The sequence below is a fragment of the Aphis gossypii genome, chromosome 1 (assembly GCF_020184175.1).
Source record: "Aphis gossypii isolate Hap1 chromosome 1, ASM2018417v2, whole genome shotgun sequence".
Classification (NCBI taxonomy): Eukaryota; Metazoa; Arthropoda; class Insecta; order Hemiptera; family Aphididae; genus Aphis; species Aphis gossypii.
The window spans coordinates 54,983,763-55,005,010 of NC_065530.1; the positions used below are offsets into that span (position 1 = coordinate 54,983,763).

Genomic DNA, 21,248 nt, shown 5'->3' on the forward strand with positions numbered 1-21,248 from the left:
TAATAATAATAATAATAATAATAATAGAATACAATGTATAAAGTTATTAGTTAATTTTATAAACTCTATGATTTAAGTAAAACGCGTATTTTGTTAGAAATAAAATGTATGGATAATATTTGAAAATTCATCATATATAAAACATACTACATTATGCCTATAAAATATTTTGTACTTATGGTATTATTATTATCTTTTTAAAATAAATATATATTTATTTCTTCTGCTGGATATAAAATATAGCATGAGTTTTTGGTTAACCGAGTTAATACATTAATACGTCACTGATTCCCTATAACAAGGAAATAATATATTATATTAATTTAGATTATTTTATCTTAAAAAAAACCGAATTTAAGTGAAAGTTGAGTACTTTTACACCGTGGAAACTCGTAGAATATTTACTTTATTTTTAACTTTAAAAATATTTTGAAACTTTCGAACGAATTTTACTTTTCCTGTATTTTTTGCAACTTGCCTGATAAATTTATTTTTTTAAATGTATAATATTAAAAGTTTATCATGATTCATATAAGATAATATAATATATATTATTAAAACTATAATTCTGTGACCAAGAATAAAGTTAGTTCTGTTCTTTATCAAATGCATAATAAATAATTAAAAAAAAAAAATATTCTGCAAGAATTCTTAAATCTTATAATACTCAATAATACGATAGCAATTATAATGCAATAGCTTAATGAAATCAATAAATGACAAAACGCGTTATAAAATACATACACTATAGTTAAAGGATTTAGTTAATAATAAAATATCAATAAAATAATAATAAATAAAACTTCTAGGAATAGAATTCAACAATAAGCATCATCAAAAATTATAAATTTTATAATAGAATATAAGTAATAGTGTATGACTTAATATAATTATTTGGTTGCAATACATTTTACAACGAAGTACTAGAAAATTAAGCACAATTAGGCTTAAAAAACATAAATAAAACTAAAATATGAAAACTCATGTTGTGTTAGAAACAGTATTGTATTCATTAAACAAGTATAAACTACAAATTTTATATCGGAATTCGTTCTTAAATTATTTCGTTAAATTAAATTCCATTTCCTTTGAGAAATAAACAAACGGTCTAATAATATTCTATCAAATTATGAATAAAATTCACTTATTCTACTTCTAAGTAATGTGAGTAAGAACTACTTCTGGGTGTTGTTTTTTAGAAATCGTAAATAAATATTACGTTTCATATCTTATTTTGTAATTTAAAAAAAAAAATCGCTGCAGGCTTCATAAGTAATATACGATGTATCTGTACTTAACATCTGGCGTAAAAGCCATGTGCTGCAATGAGAACTGTGATACTATACACGTATAGCATTAAAATTTATATATATTTATGTACACATCAATATATGTATACAATTATATTATATTATATATACGGTCTTTAAATGTGTTTAAATTTCAAATTATAAAGTCATCAGTTCAAAACGTTGTCTCTTCAAGATCATAGTTCTTGAAAACTTTATAATCGTTACTATTTGAATCACGGTTACGTATGTTAAATAAAATATACATATTATTATTCTACTATCTGATATGGCTGTTGTGTATACTGAAATATAATATAAATACAATTATAAACATTATTTCATATTATTTATTGTATAAAATATGAATATATAAATAAAATGTTTTTGTTTTAATCTAAATATAGTTTTTTCCAAATTAATTTCAACAAAGCTTTTCTTAAATTTAAAAAAAAATATGTTAAAACAATATAGGAAAAGTAAACATTTTAAAAAGTATAATTTTAGCACTAAATAATAATATTATTTCCTAAATAACGTTACTTTAAAATTTTAAAAAATATATAATATAGCAATATTATTAATATAAAAGTAAATAAATGACTATTAATATTATATTAGTATTAAAACTGTATTGAACAATTTTAATTTCCAAAACGCATCCATTTTTATTACTATTTTAAGATACTTATACCATATTATAATAGGTATCTTCAGTCAATACATTTAAAAACAGTTTTAATAATTTTTATTGAAGTACTCGTATACGAATTTTGCAAGAGATGGCAAGTGACAACTGAACAATAACGGAATAAAATATATAATTTAATTTCAAACATTCAAGTTAATTAATTTAAACCAAGTTGTCTTATTTTAAGCAAAGCAATACTTTTATTCGACCATATAATAAATCTTAACTTGAACTTAAGAAATTTTACATAGTTTTTAATTTATTTTAACTTTCATTCATTTTTTGTGTAGAAGGCATTACTGAAGAAGTTATTTAGATGTTACAATGTTACATTATATATCCCGTATAGTATTTTTCAACTAAGTGATGTCTAAAAATTATAAGTTACAACTTATAACTTATAACATACTCATAATTTATTATTTTACTTTTGGCGTACAATATTAAGAAACAAATAAAAAAAACATTATATTCATTTTTAAATTTTCAAAATATTATAAGTCCGCATATTAAATTGTTTACTTGAAATTATACATATTTTTTATGTTTATTATCCTTTTTTATAATTAACTTCAATGTTATTCTAATTTCTGATATATATTTTTTTATATTATATAGTGTATATTGTATAAAACTGTTCGAGATTTTACTTATGTAACACATTAATATTATTTAGTTTAAATATTTTTGTTTCATTAAAAATAAAATAAATAATTGAATTCACGTAAAGGAAGTGAAATGAGTTCACTTAATATAATTTTAATTTCAATAAAATATGTACGTAATTGATATACTTTCGATACCAGTGTTTATATATTTATTTTTCGTTAAAAAAAATCATTTTTTTTTTTAAATTGAATTAATACATTTATCTTGTCAATACTAAGTATATGCAATATACTTAAAAGTAATAGAAAAAAAGGTATAAATATATTATACAAATAACCATATTTCCGGTAACAACATGAAACGATTAATTTTAGTTTAATTTTTACTACAAAAGTTATTCGATAAATTATTATTTTACAATAAATTGTTTTAAACATTATTTTTGAACCATTATTATCAGAGTTATTATTAAAAAAAAAAATAATAATAATAATAAATATATACGTATTATAATATAGGTATATACAAACGTCCTGCATGATAAATTACATATGAAATATCAGGTGTTAGGTATTTCAGTAGATGGTATAACTAAAAACATTTTACATTATATGATTAATTATGATTTTAAAACTAAATGCAGCTACTAAAATATGTATTAAATAATATTTACAATATTAATAACTATGGTTTCGTTTTGAAAAATCAATTTTAAAAACGAACATTAATTAAACTGCAATAAATACCATTTTATTCAGACACGATCGCTCGTGCGTTTTGACACAACAATTAGTTATGAAAATATAAAGGTATATTTACACCAATTTTTTATGAATATTATCACTCATTATCGATTTTTTTTGAGATGAGATAAAAAATACGATTCATAATGATGTTATTTGCAGTTACATATTTTAATAATAATTATTTTTTTACCATCAAGTTCAAAACTTATTTAAAAAAAATACAAGTATCACACATAATATATATATATATTGCAGCTGATCATCTCATTTTAATTTAAATTGTTATAGTGTAGTAGGTGCTATTATACAATTTAAATGTTAACGCGTTATAAATGATATGATATATTTTAGAATCGATTTATGATATCGCCAGTCAAACAAGCATACAACTATTGCAGCAAATAATACTGTAACCGTTAAATTACCAGAAAATGTTCGTGTAAGTTATATGTGCAAAGCGTATACATATACAATATGACTGAACTGCTTTTGTTCCGCAAAAACACCAATTTTCAAACAGCATAATGTAATAATAATAATATGTTTATCGATTCGGGCGAAAATGAATGCTTTCAGTTTTTCGTCCACACAGATTACCAAACAATAACAATGATTAATAATTATGATAATAACATATCCAAACTCATTCACATTGTGATTTGTAAGGGGTTTTGGTACGCATACAATATAATGTATAATACATATATACATTATAACTCAATCAATGGCTTCAGATACAATAATATTGACAAACGAACAATACCGACTGGATACGTCGACCGGGTGTCGTGAGGCAGCACAATAATAATGTAGAGCGTCGTGATGTTAAATTTTGAAATCGATGATAAATAATTGCATTCAAAAAACAAATCTCAATTAAAACGTACTATCTGAAGTTCGTTTTCTCCTTTTGCACGTACCTACATTGTGTGTACTTTTTTTTTGTATGCACGTAGATGAACTCGGAAAATCCCGATAATTTTTTTTTTTTTTTTAATTACCTATTCCGTATTTGAAGTACCGACTATAAAATAGTGTGTAATATGTCAATCGATAAACACGGTCACGTGAAACTATTGATTTTTCTTCTATTAAAAAAAAAAAAAAAAAAAAATCTCCTTCAAAGGAAAATATTTTAATCAAGGTAGTTTTAATAACTAAAACATTTTAGTGGTAAACGTAATATATACGGTGCTGAACGTACTGATCCGAATCTAAAATACATACAGTAATACAGGGTTAATAATTAAACAATAGCTGCTTACAACTAAACCAAGGGCCAACGACGTAATCTGCCGTATCCACCCATCGTCATATTCGATGAACGACCGCAACTGCGGTATATCATTGCACATAATATTTTATAATATTATTATGTGTTTCCTGCACGCACGCGTGCAAACAGATATTAAATCCGACTAAATAGTGGTGTCGATCTCCGAAAATGATGAGTAAACGATGAATCCATTACCACCGGCGCCCTCGTGTTTACATTAGAGGACATTCCAATTTGACGGGTTGTCAATATAGGGGTGGGTTTGTCGATTATAAGGGTGGTGTGGGATAAACAACCGACAGGGGGAATATCGGGTAAAAGGACTGCCCTCGGATGTCAATAGCACTCCTCGTACTCTTTAATATATCGGTCTGCACACGCACGCACCCGCTAGCGCCACATATACCGCCCGCAATACATAACCAACAGGGCACCTCACCACACCGTTCGATGGAAACTCGCCCTCCCTGTCACCACTACCGTACCATCATAACTGCTCCTAGTGTACCGAAAACACACATTATATTTTTGTGTCGACTGCCGAAAATTCTTCCCACGAGTTCCATAAATAATATATAACGCGAGTATATACATATAATATACAATATATTATTTCGTTTAAATGTCTTCGGGACCGAACGTTTCTCTAATGTCGCCACCGCTACCGCCGATTTTCTCAAAACACACACGACTGTGACATCGTATAATAAAAGTCGTTGCTATACGCCCTTGCGGCGGCAGTATAACGGGTCGTATAAACAGTGGTGGCGACTGGTGGTGGCGGCGCCCACTCGACGCTCGTGGAGAATTTTCCACTTATTATTTTATTTTACTTAACGGTACGGTCCCGACGCCAAACATCGCGAATTAGAAATCCGTCCGGGCCATATATTTCCTAGTCACTCGCGTCGTACCCCCGCGAATACTGCAAGTGTTTCTCACGCGATTCCCAAACTACAAACTGTATATATACTTATATATATATATATATATGTACATTATATACGATTACAACCTACTAGCGTTTTACGAAATTAACACGAAAAGTTACGACTGAATGTTACGCACTAAAGAAGACAAATCGTTTATGAATCCAACAATGTGTGACTCTTTGACAGACGTTGGACGGTTATTGATCGATACTAGAGGGTTTCATTTTCCACAGACTTTTTCTGTTTGTGATTTTCTTGATAATCTATGATTATATTTTTGTTTGTTTAATAAAATGTATTTTACTTATTGTAATTGATCAATTTTGATATTTTTAACAATATTATAAACAGATTCTAAGCGACAAACTAAAAAAGTTGCATAGGTAACTTAAAATTAATCTAAGTTTTTAATTTTAATTTTTTTCATTGTTCATCCAATTATGGACTTTGTACGAGAAAAAAAAGATTTAATGTAATTCAAAATATGAAACGTTTATTGAAATTTTTTTTTATTTTCTTAAAAAACAGATAAATCTTCTGATTTTACAATATGTTTTGTGTTTGTATACGAATTTATAGTTTAAAAAAAAAAATAGTATAATTTACAACTCTAAAGGTAGTTTCTGATAGCAAAATTGATCTAGTTGGTATTTTTAAGAAACCCAACTAGAGAATTTTCATACATTTTTTTTTATTTTTTTTTAATCAAGATGAACAAAAACAAAACAAAATATATACCTATATGGTAATAAGGAAAAACGGTAATTTTTACGTAAAATTAGTTAAGTTTTTTTAACCAAATAATATTGTTTTTTTTTTCATGTAACTCAAAAATAAATAACCAAATAGATACCTGAAATTTATATTAAATGTTTAAAATTTAAATAAAAACTTTGAATTTTCTATAAATGATATCATACTTAAATAAAAAAAAGCTTTTTAAGCTATTTATACATTTTACATCATGGTTTTTTTTATATGTATAAACAATTTTTGCTCAGCCAAAAAGTTTGATAACTTAATGTCTTAATATAATATACTTTATACATTTTTAATGTAGCTAACAGTTAATATTAAAAATACATAGAAACAACTTCTTTTTATAAGTATTCAAAAACTACCTAACTTATACTAACTTTTAGTTTTTTCTTATTTGAAAAAAAAAATTTATTTTTAGTAATTTTGTTGTTATTTAATTGTTTAAAAATATTTTTTCTTGAGATTTTAAGATTTTTACATATATTTGTATATTTTTTTTTTATACGCAATGACATTTTAAAAACATTTATATAATAATAAGCTATATATATCTACACTTCAAATATTTTTCGTATATATTAATAATAAGCAATATAAGTTTAAAATTAAGTGAGAAGAGTTTAAATGAGTTATTTATACATAAGAAAACATTAAATTCAATAAAATAATTCAAAAACATAATACATCAGTTATAAAGTTTTACTATACACATAATATTATAACGTAAATGCTTGGGGCATTCAAAAGCTTTGAAAAATATTATTCACAAATTTGATTACCTATAAATTATAATATACACTATAAGACGAAGGCTTTAATTAGGCTTCAATTAGGTACAAACAAATCTTAAGCTTAATGCAAGAACTGAAGTGAAGAACTTCCAGATAATTTGACTTTAAAATAATTAAATCAGTGATCTTAAAGCTTACAGCTAGCTTAGAACATACAGATATATTGTATTCGAGCGTGTTTAAAAATAATTTATACGTTTTTAATCCCCCATAATAATAGCTATTGCCGATTATAATTGTGTACACGAACTATAATGTTGATCATCTCGAAACCGTACAACTTACTGCAGAGACACAGAGAGGTAGAAAATGTTACTCACCCCCGTCCGTGCGGTAATCCGCCATAGCGAATGTTTACTGACATTAATGTTCTATTATTATACAACAAGACACCAAACGATACTATTAAGAGGAATCCGTTACACTTTATTTACTCTGACATTTATAATAATAATAATAATAATAATAATAATAACCGTATGTCCGTATATATCTTCTATATATGATAAAAGGATTGAGACGCGTTAGAGGAAGTTCTTAGTTAAAAAAAAATGAATAGCATTCAACAGCCAAACAAACGTTGTCAGATATCTAAAGAAATATAAGCCGGAACAATATCAGAAATACATAAAGACAATATATATTATACTACTATGCGACTATACCCGAAGACAGACTGACGTACAAATCGATTAACTTGGAGCACCGCAAACAGTAGTACTACTTCACCGTGTTTTGGCACTAATAATAGCCGATGACAAAGCACAACATATTATTCTCGAAATACACATACACACACACACACACACACACATACAAACATACATACATACTACATGCATACTATAGATGTAATAATATATATTATATACAATATACCACGCGCCATAAATCATGTTAAAGTATTTTGCCCTGTGCATTGGGTTCAGCACGGTTTTGATACTGTAAGTTAATTGAAATTCGTAGTTAAATGAATACATAGTAACATTCGATATCTACGTGTCTTAATTAAATCATGTTTCAAACATCGACAATATACTACAACAAATGAAATATACTGTATTTGTCGAATGACTCTGAGATTACAAGCATAATGATATTAATATTTCAGGTAATAACCAGACTGTAATGCGATTTAAAATAAGTATACTTCGGAGATTTATCGTTATATTTTTAAACACGCTTTTTCGGTTTGCACCGTTTGAAACGTATTATATAATAATATATGTAGGTGGTATACTTTATTTTACATAACGATAAATGGTTGAAAAAAACTTATAACAAAGTAGGTACATAGAAATATTTCTGTATCTTTGTTATAAAAAAAGAAAATATTCCATAAATAGTATGTATCATCTTCGTTTTTTTTATTTGAACAGTTTTTTAAGGACTAATACGTATTTGATGAGGTCGAACTCCAAGTGATTTACTGACATCTTTTACGACTAGAAAAATGTTTTATATCAAAATATAATATAATAAATATTGCATGTTTAAAAAAAAATATACATATTTGTACACGAGATAAATGTGTTGCTGATATCAAACAAAAAATATCGATTTTTAAACATTTAGTGATACATTTATGATTTTTTACAGTTAGTAGTGACTACAGTAGTTCATTAAAGATTCTGATAAAATAATATAAAGATAACAGAATAGTATTATACCGGTAAAACGTGATTTTGTTTAGTATCACCTATTGTTCACATGATTTATTGGACTAAAAACAATTCTCAACAATGTGCTTTTATGCAACTTTCTTCAACTTTCTATTATAAATTCTTAGTTGTTTAAACTGTTTATTTTGTTAATAAAATATAATATATTCTAGGTATATCGAAATAAAACGTTCCAACTTATTTCACACAGTAAGCTCGTGAAGACCCGTACCCCGTATTTTTAAGAAATAAAAATGCTATGTTATATCCTGTGTTTGCATAATAATATAACTTAATAAAGTAGCAAGACACGACTTTACTGGTTTATTTTTAAATGTTGAATTTAGATTAATGAAATTGTTAATAATAACAACATTTCAAATTAAATAGTTTAAACATTGTGAATATCTTATGAAAATTTAAACAATTTGAATTTTTTTAATAATTTTAAACACAGAACATAGTTGTTAAGACTAAAAGATTCTGACAAACTTACTCTCGAAAAGTAATAATTTTTGAGAAGGAACTACTATAAAGTATTTTATTAAAACAAATTATAATATAACATGTCATTATGCAGATAGTTTAATTAGTTTACCAGTTGAGTAGTATTAAAAATCAGTAATTAAAAAATGATGAAAGTGAAAAATAAAAAATAAATAATTCGAAAATTTACTCATTAAAACAATATTATGACGTAATCATTGTTATTTTTTTAAATATTTTACTTTAGTGTATTCTTTATATTATATAGATTATTTCTATATATCTTTAGTAAATATATAAATATTCCAAACATATATATGTCCAATATCAAAACAATCCGAAAGAGGTATATCGAATAGTTTGTTCAGAGTTGAAAATTGTTTTATAGATTTCTTCCATTCACATGCTCGACATCCGGGTGTAGTATTTCATTTGCCCGTTATTTCCGACATGTCTGACGCATTCCCATTGTCTTAAAAATGTCGTTTTTAACAAGAAACTTCGGGAAAACAAAACAATAACTCAAGAAAAAAATCGTCGCAAAACTTAAGTTCTAGACTCTAATAGCGTTCTTGGTATAGAGTTTTGTTTTTGAATATTAGAATAATGCTAAAAAGTCTTAAACCAATGCTTTATTAAGAATTCACTTATGTCCCTATTCTTTCATATCCTATACACGTTTTGATAATAACCATTGAACAGTGAAAGTTTTTCAAATCCAAAATTTATACCCTCATCGAATTATAGTATTTAATATATATATATATATATATATATACAGTAGACGTTTAACACTTTCAGTCAATATATTGTTTTTATATAATACAATTAATTAATTAAATAAAATTATATACGTATACATACAATTAGGTATGTTATAACATATTATTTAATAACAATCCACTAAATTAATATTGTTCTACTCATGCTATAACTAGATATTAGTTGTGCAGATACTAAAAAAATAATATATATTTATAACAATAGCTTTAATTTACCTCTCCTCCCACGATAAATATAAAAATAAATAAAATATGGTCCTATAATAATAACATTATATTAATGCGTTTTATGTTTTGAAGTGTTTAACACATTCAGTGAAAAACAGAATTAAGTGGCTAATAAAATAAATATATATATTGGTATATTTACTTTTAAAGGACCATTGAAAAAAAAAAAATCGTTACTTCAAGAAGTACTAATTAAAACTAACGCTATAGAGGGGAGAGCTTTGCGGTGATACTATAACAGCTGGTTTGAAAAATTCTTTATATGATATAATAAATAAATATAATTACAAGTAAAAGAAAATACGATTATTTATAATTTATACGGCTTAAAACACATTTAAAAGCACTAAAGTTTGATGTAATAATTCAAAACGAAAAAAAAATAATGGGAAAATTGCATTATTTGCTACATTATGGTGTTCAACTATAGTTTTTCGTACAATCACATACGTTGTAATTTATTACGAGGGTACATCGAAAAACACAAAACAGTATTATAATAAAACATATAAAATAAATGGTTACGATCACCCAAAATAGATGATACCATTTTCTAAAAAGAATCGTAAAATCTAGTAATTTTCCATCGGTTCTTATAGTACCTTTAAAACAAAAAAAAAAAAAAACGAGTCTTCCAAAATTTGTTCTTCAAAACTTTATCCATTTAAACACTTTATAGTGTCTCATAAAAATGTCGCCGAAACCTTGACACGATTAAGACTCGATACTCGCAACGTATCAAGCGTGTTAAAAAAACACTTTTATGTATATTCTATAAATTACACGTACTTATAAGCTAACTTTATAAGCAACGCTTAAATGGCAGACTTGAAAAAAAAATTGAAAATTGATAATATTTTTTTAATTTTGTAACATGGAAACTACTTGTCGAAAATCTCTGGGGTATTATATTATGATCATCTTATCATCAGCCAACTAACTCCACATAAAATATAATATATATACCCAACAACATATTGCTGAACAAACTTTTTGTATATTATATATATATTTTTTTAAATCGTAATATATTACAGATTATATCCCTCGAGGTCATTCCATAAAAAAAACGATATTATTATTTATTTAGTATTTTCGTCAACATCAATAATTTTGAATTTTAAAATCGATTATTTACGTGAACGTGCAGCGGCGGACACGCATTTGAACATTTAACTGGACACAAATTAACCGCGATAACGTTTTTTACGCGAGCAAAATACACACATGGCAATAATATCGTCAAATAGTACTTCACGGTGAATCGATTTTGGTCCGTTTCCGAATAAAACGCGACCTCTGCAAAGACGGTCGCAACGATTATTTTCATACATATACATGATGTGGTACCGTTGTTAAAGTTCGACAGTATTCCCAATTCGTACACTGCTGATTTCGGTAAACGATCTTCGGGTTCAGTTTACGGGACCACAACGGCTGTTACCCATACAATATATAATATATTATATTTTACGATGGTATATGCACTTCGTCGAAACGCTATTTTCGTACGTGAATTATGATAAAACATTATTACAAACTGAATATAATATTGTACGTATAGCGTATTTGCTATGGCATCAAAAAATAAGTCTTTCGAGGTGAAGTATTCCCAACGATTGTTCTACGACGATGGGCAGAGAAGTCCGCTTTTCGAGTTTTCACTGCCATGCCACCGGGATAGTAATAATATTATTGTTATTATCGGGATTTTTACGCGTTACACAGATACAAACAAGAAACAAACAGAACAAACGGCTGTTTATTGTGGTGATTGTAAATTCCACAAAAGGTCGGATGAAACGTTGTTAACTCCGCCTCGACAATGTTTTGGCATAAATTATAAACGTCATGGTCGGTTAACAATAAACGCGCACCATCTTACTGCAGTTCATGTTTTAATAAAAATGTTCATTCTATTTATTAGAACAATACACAGTTAAAGATTTTTAACATAAGATCAAATAATCAAACTACGGGGTCAATTAGTAAAACATTATAATATTTTAAATTAATTACATGAATTTCAAAATTAAAAAATAAATATATATATATATCAATAATGATCATAATTTCTGTAAAATGTATAATTATTTTAAAATACAGAATAAACTACTAAATGTCAATCAGTAGAAAATTCACGGGTTAAAAAAAGATAGGAAGACGGTTATTAAAAAAGAAATTCTCTTAAATTTAAATTTGTATTTCATATGACAAAGTAACTTTGTAACTAATATATAATTATTTTAATATAGAATATAATGTTAGATACACGTTTCATTGCTTTTTTACTCATTCAATGTAGCAATGTAGTTGGCTCAGATATTCTGTCTGAAACTCTGAAACAATGATTATTTTCAACAAAACTAATCTAAAGTACCTTTTCTCGGCTTATGTTTTATTTTATAATTTTAAATTTTAACACTTTATTTAACAAACACCAGTGATTTGGACGCAGTATTGATAATACGCAACTAAAATGATGAATGAATTTTGGCGTTATCAAAGCCAAACTGGAAATTATATTTTATCAACTACGTACGTAGTTAAGTTGTCAGTTCATAATAAAAAAAAAGAGATAGTCATGATTTAGAAAAAATAATAATTGTACTCACTACTTGGAGCCCATTTTGTTATAAATAACTGTTTCAAACATTTTTTTTCAGATTATCATTATTCTCATATTAAATTTCCTATCCATGTTCCTCATTGTTTAAGCGTCATACTCGTCGTACTTTCCAAAGCAAAGTTTTTATAATATTATTTTCTTCCAATAATAAATCTTTGTCATAACATATTGTATGTTTTCAAGGTTCTACAATTTCTTATTAAAACTATTAAATTGTTTTTTTCCAATTGTTATAACTTCTTTTTTCCATTTCAAAATATTCATTTATTTTTAAATGTCCATGAAAAGAGGTCACTTACGTACACATTATATTATAAGTGAACAGTCCCAAAGTGCAAAAGAGGCGAAATAAATGATTTTCCAATCACACCACTCTAATAAGTTGATGTCCACATATCTTATATTTTATTGATAATTTCATATCAATAACTTTCATAATTTCTGGAAAATATTTCTTTTTTGGAATAAAAAAAGCATCATAAGTAATTATTATAAAAATTCTAATATGTGTTAAATAAGCTTTTAATGTTTTCATTTATTAAAATTATTATGGAAAATAAAAGTTGTCTAAGTAAAATTTACACATCACTCTTGTTTGTTTTATGAACTAAAACATTTCCGGATGGAATTCACAACATGTTATTATAATAATATGTTGTTTGAACTTATTTTTTTTCTGATTGAATTTATACGATTTATGCTCACTAGCCTTTTGTTTGTATATGTATATTGTATATGGGTGTGATTTTCAACCATTTCCCCGAAAATCCTATTATATTATATTATGCTAAATATTTGAGACAGTAAAAATAATCAATAGACTTAAGTTTTTAGTACAATATCTATTTTATTACCATCGATTTTATGAGTTTTATTTATAAAGTTGTTTGATTAGTATAATATATAATATATACATATAATACATAAGTTCTCCTTTTTTGTCACGTACGTATATTTTCAGGGACATACTAAACGTAATTTTTATATATATATATATATATATATATATGTGTGTGTGTGTGTGTGCGTGTGGATGAATGGTCGAAAGAATGAAAAAGAACAAAACGAAAATTAGTTATACGAATAAACGGCTCTTGAATATAAAATCTATCGTGGCACAACCAAGCCTTGAAACGCCGGCCGACCCAGCATACCCGTAACTCTTGTGCATTTAATTTGAGATTAATACAATTTTATTTACGCGATTATTTTTTATTTTTAGTCCATTTAAATTAACTGACATAATACAAAAGACGTGCGCGATATTCTGTCGTGATAAAAATATTTTAAAACGACTTGCTAGGCCACCACTTTGACTTAGCAATTTTGTCTGCATTATAAAGACTGTTTACGGGACAATGTTTAGCGTTTGTTACAAAAAAACCGGGCAAGTGCGAGTTGGACTCTCGCACCGAGGGTTCCGTACAAACCTGTAGGTATATAAGTAAAAGTTTTTTTTATTTTTATTGCAAAATGAAATTTCACGGCTGTATTTTTTCAATAAACATCAAATATCGTTTACAGAGAAGGTTTTAATTCCCTCGCAAGTAGTCGCGAGTTTGAAAATATGCGGCTTAAATTGTTATTATTTCTTTCGATTGCGTTGACATAAAAGTTTGATTTTGTTACAGTTTAAAGGTATTATAGACTTAAGTATTTAGTATGAATTTTAATTTAATACCTCATCGCGTTCATGAGATAAGGAGTAGTAACTTTGAAATTTTCAAAATTGTCAAAAATATTTTTCAAAAATATTTTTTTTTTATATGATGAAACTAAAAATTTACGGTTTTCGTAATTTTTCCTATATCTGTACTATAAAACGTGACTTCGTACGAAACTTCAAGATTCTACGTTCACAGGAAGTACCCTGTAGGTTTTGATTCCCGTGCGAGTTTCGAAAATTTGACAGACGGACGGACGATATGCGGCTTAAATTGTTATTATTTCTTTCGATTGCGTTGACATAAAAGTTTGATTTTGTTACAGTTTAAAGGTATTATAGACTTAAGTATTTAATATGAATTTTAATTTAATACCTCAACGCGTTCATGAGATAAGGAGTAGTAACTTGAAATTTTCAAAATTGTCAAAAATATTTTTCAAAAATATTTTTTTTTATATGATGAAACTAAAAATTTACGGTTTTCGTAATTTTTCCTATATCTGTACTATATGACGTGACTTCGTACGAAATTTCAAGATTCTAAGTTCACGGGAAGTACCCTGTAGGTTTTGATTCCCGTGCGAGTTTCGAAAATTTGCGGAAATTTGCGGCCTAAATGGCTGTATCTTTTGATTGCGTTGGCTTAGAAGGTTGATTTTTCTACAGCTTCCAGGGACAGTAGACCTGAGTATCATATACAAATTTCAGTTTGATACCTCCACGCGTTCCTGAGAAAAACGCTCTTGACAGACGGACGGACGGACGGACAACAAAGTGATGTTATAAGGGTTCCGTTTTTTTCTTTTGAAGTACGGAACCCTAAAAACTAACCATAATACATAAATACATAATTCTAACTGCGCCATGTTAAAATTCACTATTTCTATTTAAACTTAAATATGTTTTCCTCACATGTTTCAGCCACGTAAACGTTAATTATTCACATACAATTTATTTTTACGAAAAAACATAGGTATAAAGAATAAATAACATAACATGTTTTATAAAAAAAAAAAAATGAAAATGAAAATGTTTTACATACAACGAAATTGTATTTTACAGTACATTTTTAAATCTGTATCATAATCAAAACTGACTTATATGTTATGTTTGTGAAATTTTCATCGTATAACGTGTGTATTTTATAACGATGTTAAATACTTAAATCCCTAAATGGTACATAATAATATATGCATTACAATCCAGTTTAAATTAAAAATAATTTTTAAAAGATACAACTTTCATAAAATATAAACATTTTAGTTTGTCATTGGTATCCCTTGCCGCAATGGTATAATGGATGATTACGTCGCAACATGCAATAAGTTGGGGAATTATTAATATTTACTATCAAAATGAGAATTCTGCATTTAGGTTAGTGTATAAGTTATAATTATCTTAACAATTTAGTTTCGCATTATTTAAACTTTATCGGGCTTGGTTTAGTTTAATCCAAACCGTATAGGTAATTATTAACTTGGAAACAATGGCATCATTGACATTTAAATATACCGATATATATAATATATATAGAATACTTTTTAAATAGTTTTCTGGATATTTTGAACACGAAATACAATATAATAAAATTAAATATAATTTTACTAAGTATATGAGTTCAATTTATAACCATGATTATGTTATATTATATCATTTATATAATTTACTTATACATATATATTATCAGGACACATAAATATTGTGTTAGAGAGATGAAATGTATTTTATTATTTCAATCATATATATGCTGATATAACAATTAAGAAATTATTTATGAACACAGATTCTTTTGTAGTATAATAAATTATGTATCAAATTTGAGTTTGAATACAATATAGCTGACAGAAAATAGAATTTCGTTATAGATATAAAAACAAGTCATTTTTAAAATAATTTATTTTTATTTTCATTATTTTAAATTATTACATTGTTTACATGCGTTTTTTTTTTTTTTTTAATTTACTTTACGTTTACCTTTCTCTAGTTATAGAAAATAACGTCTACCTACATAATTCCAATGGTTAAATGCAAAATGATAAAAAAAAATCACATCGTACCAGCTTATTATGTTCGATGTCACTTAACATAATATGATGTATATATATATATTACAACACCCAATGAATAAAACCAAATTATTATATTATAATAAGCTTTCTGTGAAAGTGTGGTTTTGAAAGCTGATAAAACCTACCTATATCCAGACTAATTATTGTTGTAAAATTGCATTATAAAAATTAATACCCCTTTTATATAGATACAGGTATATAGTGGGTTAGTATTTTGCTATCTTTCAGTTTTATATTATTTTCTTTATAAATATACATAGCGTAGGGCAATAATTATTAACAGGCACAGCGGATTTTCCCTAATCGTTAATTAACATTTTTCATCCTCGGGGAATTGAAGTTAGTGAAAAATGTGCATAAAAAAAATCGTTTAAGTTTGAATAATATTATTTTTGTGAGACTTAAATAATTGATACTCTTTCCCGCCATATCAATATATTGGATTCAGACTACCTTCACTCATCATATATTTTAGAATTAATTAAGAAATACAGGTTTCTAAAATAATATAGTCTGAACTTTCAAAAAAATAAAAACCTTTACAATCTTTACAATTAAAGTGATTTTAATTCCATAAAATGTTCAACAATGAAAAATAATTAAAGATATGTAGGTACTTATTTATTTTGTTGAATATATTTCTCTAACTATAGAATTAAAAATAAAATATTTTCCGTTTCAATTAATATCAATTGTTCAGTAATACCTAATAAATAATTTCAATTAATTCAAGGATTTTTTAAGACACATCTTTAAATTATAAGCAGAATTATAATTAAAATATTCTTAAAACGGCGTCGTTCTATAATTGATGAATATGACGATAGAGGTAAAATTTAAAGATGATTAATTTTTCAGAATATTTTACAAAATGAATAAGCAAAATCACAATGTTCAAATTAAATTAACTCTATGATTCGTTATAATTTAGCAAGATTTGTACTAATTAATTTTAAAAACCCATTTGAAAATAAAATAAAAATATATTATTTTGTACTGCGTTACAACAAACAACACATTCGTGTGTTATTAACCGTAAATGGTGTATATATAATCTATTATTACCTACCTATAACATTAATAATATTATGTTAAGATCGTGTAATAAGTTCAAAATATTAATTACAATATACACTACTTAATAATTAATAATGTTCAATGAGGGTTAAAAGGGATTTATTATTATTTTATGAAAATAAACACCTGTTTTTAATTTATCTAACTGTAGACTTTTTTTAATTCCACAAATTTTGTCTATTCACGATAATATACACATTACACACGTATTGTGTGTATATATATATATATTTGTTTTATACAGTAAAACTTTCGGAACTTTAACGTATAATGTCCAACAACAAACTTTGCCTCACCATGGGTCTTTATTGATCTATTCAAAATTATATTTTAGTTTAAACTAACATGATATGATAAGAAGAAGATGCGAGTTATTCATAACGAATCTCTGTGATTTTATTTTAAAAATGTATCAATATCATTTCTAAAACTATAAATATCTTAACACGAGTTTTGCGGTTATATCATATCACTAATGATTTAGTACCATAATAATTATCGCCGAGGACAGATAAATATTATTTATGATTAAATACAAAATATTAGACATAATAATCTCTTTAAACCCTCGACGTGTATGCATATTAATCTACATAATTTTAATTACGGATGAAACAATCTTTTATAAAATAACCTTGCGTGTTTTTTTTCTTGTAAATAATTAATAATTTTATTCTATACTATTTTTAGTGTAACCAAGACCATTTATCAAAATAACCATCCAAGCTAATTTTAGTCAAATTATACAGATCCGTTTAATTTTATTTATCCTTTTATTACTTCGTGATGAACTCATAATGACATAAAACACATTTATCGTATTAAGTTTATTTGGTTTCATAATAATTATACTATACTACAGTAACTATAAAAAATTGAATACCGTTTTGTTATAATATAAAACGCTCTCTTTGGAATAAGGATATGAAATAAAAGGTATCGATTAAAATCAAAATCGGATAAAAAAATAACTATATATTATAACCAAATACAACATTTATGCAGTACACGTGTGTTCCGTTTGTAAAAGAAACCGATAAAAAGGGTACCGACAGCTATATATTGAATAAGCGTTAAAACGAATCGTATTCATACATATGAAAACAATACTCGCGAACCGTTTTCCCCGAGGATGTGGATTGAACGTGTGAAGGTTCCGGGTAAACGTCTTTGAGCGATCGTTAAAATACAAACGTTGCTACCTTCGCCACCACGACGATTAGAAGTCATTTAATATAATATATATTACATTGTAGACTGTATCTTATTCATCTCATTATGTAAACTATTTATTTTTTTACGAGAATCACTCGAGCATGCAATTGTAACAATAGAAAAATCGACTTGTTCTATTGTTATCGACGATGTATAAAAATATTATAATATGTGAAAATGAAATAAATACACGTGTTCTCTCACTTTTTTTGAAGTTCTGTTTTATAAATCTTTAATAATTTAAAACCATCCATACAACGAAATGAAACATATTCTGTAAAGTACACGATACACATTATATCATGTGTTTCAGATTTTTTATAGTGCACTGCAATGGTAATGGGATTCTCCGTAAAATCAATATCACGTACCTAACATTTTCTACGGTAACGATTCAAATACTCACATTTATTAATTAACAAAAAAAAAAATATCTCAATCGATTATTTCACTTGCCAACTCTTTTATGATAACTATTTTTCATAGGTAGCTAATATTAATAAACACATTAAGTATAGTGTCGTTGTAGTCATTTGTGCTGCTACAGCTATATAATATTATATAATATAATACAGCTGGTATAGTTTAATAATATTATATAATATATCTATAAATATATCATTGCTATAATAATATTATTATCATTGTACATTTGTACGTTTATAGTGTTATTGTTGTAAAATGGTATTTTGCCAAGTGGCGACGAGCTGCTTTCTTATTCGTAATAGAATTCGGAAGAGGTAAACTCGAGAAAATGAAAAATTCTTTTACTCAAGCAGACATTTATGTATACTTTTATATTGTTGTATAGTATATTATATTATTATTTGCAGTTAAACGCGTTTAACGCACAGGTGCCGGGAAACATTTTGGCACAGTTCCGGGTAGGACTTTTTCGACATTTACATATTCATATAGCTGATCCTGACGGCGATTTCCGGTCCACCGCCATCGGTCGATCACTATCACCGCAGTCACCAAAATCACCTTGATCTTTCGGGATGGACGACAGTAGGCGTGGAAAATATAAGAGTGGTTGTCGAAGGATCGAATGATGACGCTCCGATTCACCGACTTCCGGGCGCAGGATATGAAACACTTTGTTGTGGGAGGAAAGTTGGGAAAAAGCCGTATAGAGGAACCCGGGTAGTCGGTAAACCAAACCGAGCCGGGGTTCTTAAAAATAATCAAATTTAACGAACTCGTATTTCCGTCATACAAGCTCTGCGTACCGGCTTCGCCTTCGTCTCGTGAGTTTCATTATTATTGTTATTATTATTTTTATTATCATCATCGTTTATGCGTTCTTATTATTCATTTTTCCACCACGAGTTTCGCACCATATACAACAACATACGCATGAAAAATATAGCACGATATTCACGCTTATGTTTATAATATAATGACATTACGTATACCATACACACACACACACACACACACACACACACACACACACACACACACAATATTATTATATTAATATTTTATATGCCGACTTTTAGGTCCTATATTTTCTTCTTAACGATCCGGAATCTAATCAAACTCGGGCTGCGCGATAACATAATATTTAACGCAGCCATCGTAGACGTTTACGCTAACGAACGGGAAAGGTAGAATATATGATAATAACACGGTACAAGTGCATATCTCTATACCGTGTAGGCTTAGGCGGTGTATCAGCTCACTCGACCAGATGTGTGCACCGCGGACCACACAGCCGACAGTTGTATACGCGTATCATATATACAATCCATACGTTATATATATTGTTAGATGGGTTATATATTTTAATCATGTCGTACCCAACCGCCCGACATCTATTAATTATAACATCGAATAATTTCCGTTTCGTGTACCGTATGTACGGAATACGTATAAATACCGTACGGCGCGGACCCGTGTAAAACGGTAAGTATCTATAATACTGTACATCAAAAAATACCGCCGTAACAGATGTTCGCAAACCGACGACAACCGTGTTACATATTATGCGCCACTCGATAAATCAATTTTGTTGAAACGTATTCCCCCCCCCGAAAAAAATACAAAACGACACGCGTTTTGTATTTGCAACCGGCATTACGAATCGAACCACAAAAAATCGCGAGTGCGCATATCATTATTATTATATCGTGTGATGTGCGATCGTCTTTGCGCCTACGCGTCATCACAACAGGAAACATAAATCATACACCTATTATCTCTGCTTCGGTAAATATTACGCGTGGCGGTTACCGTCAAACTCTATACCTACCGGTATGCGAAACGGCATTAAACTCATAAGCTCGCTTTCATCCAGATTTGATTTCTCATGCTATAGACTTATAATTATTTACGGA

The 21,248-nt window shown here is 27.2% G+C and overlaps 1 protein-coding gene across 1 annotated transcript in view; it reads right to left on the reverse strand.

Moving 5' to 3' along the window:
- LOC114125235 (uncharacterized) overlaps window positions 1-21,248 on the reverse strand; it is a 74,014-nt gene that overhangs the window by 26,227 nt on the left and 26,539 nt on the right. The window lies entirely within an intron of this gene.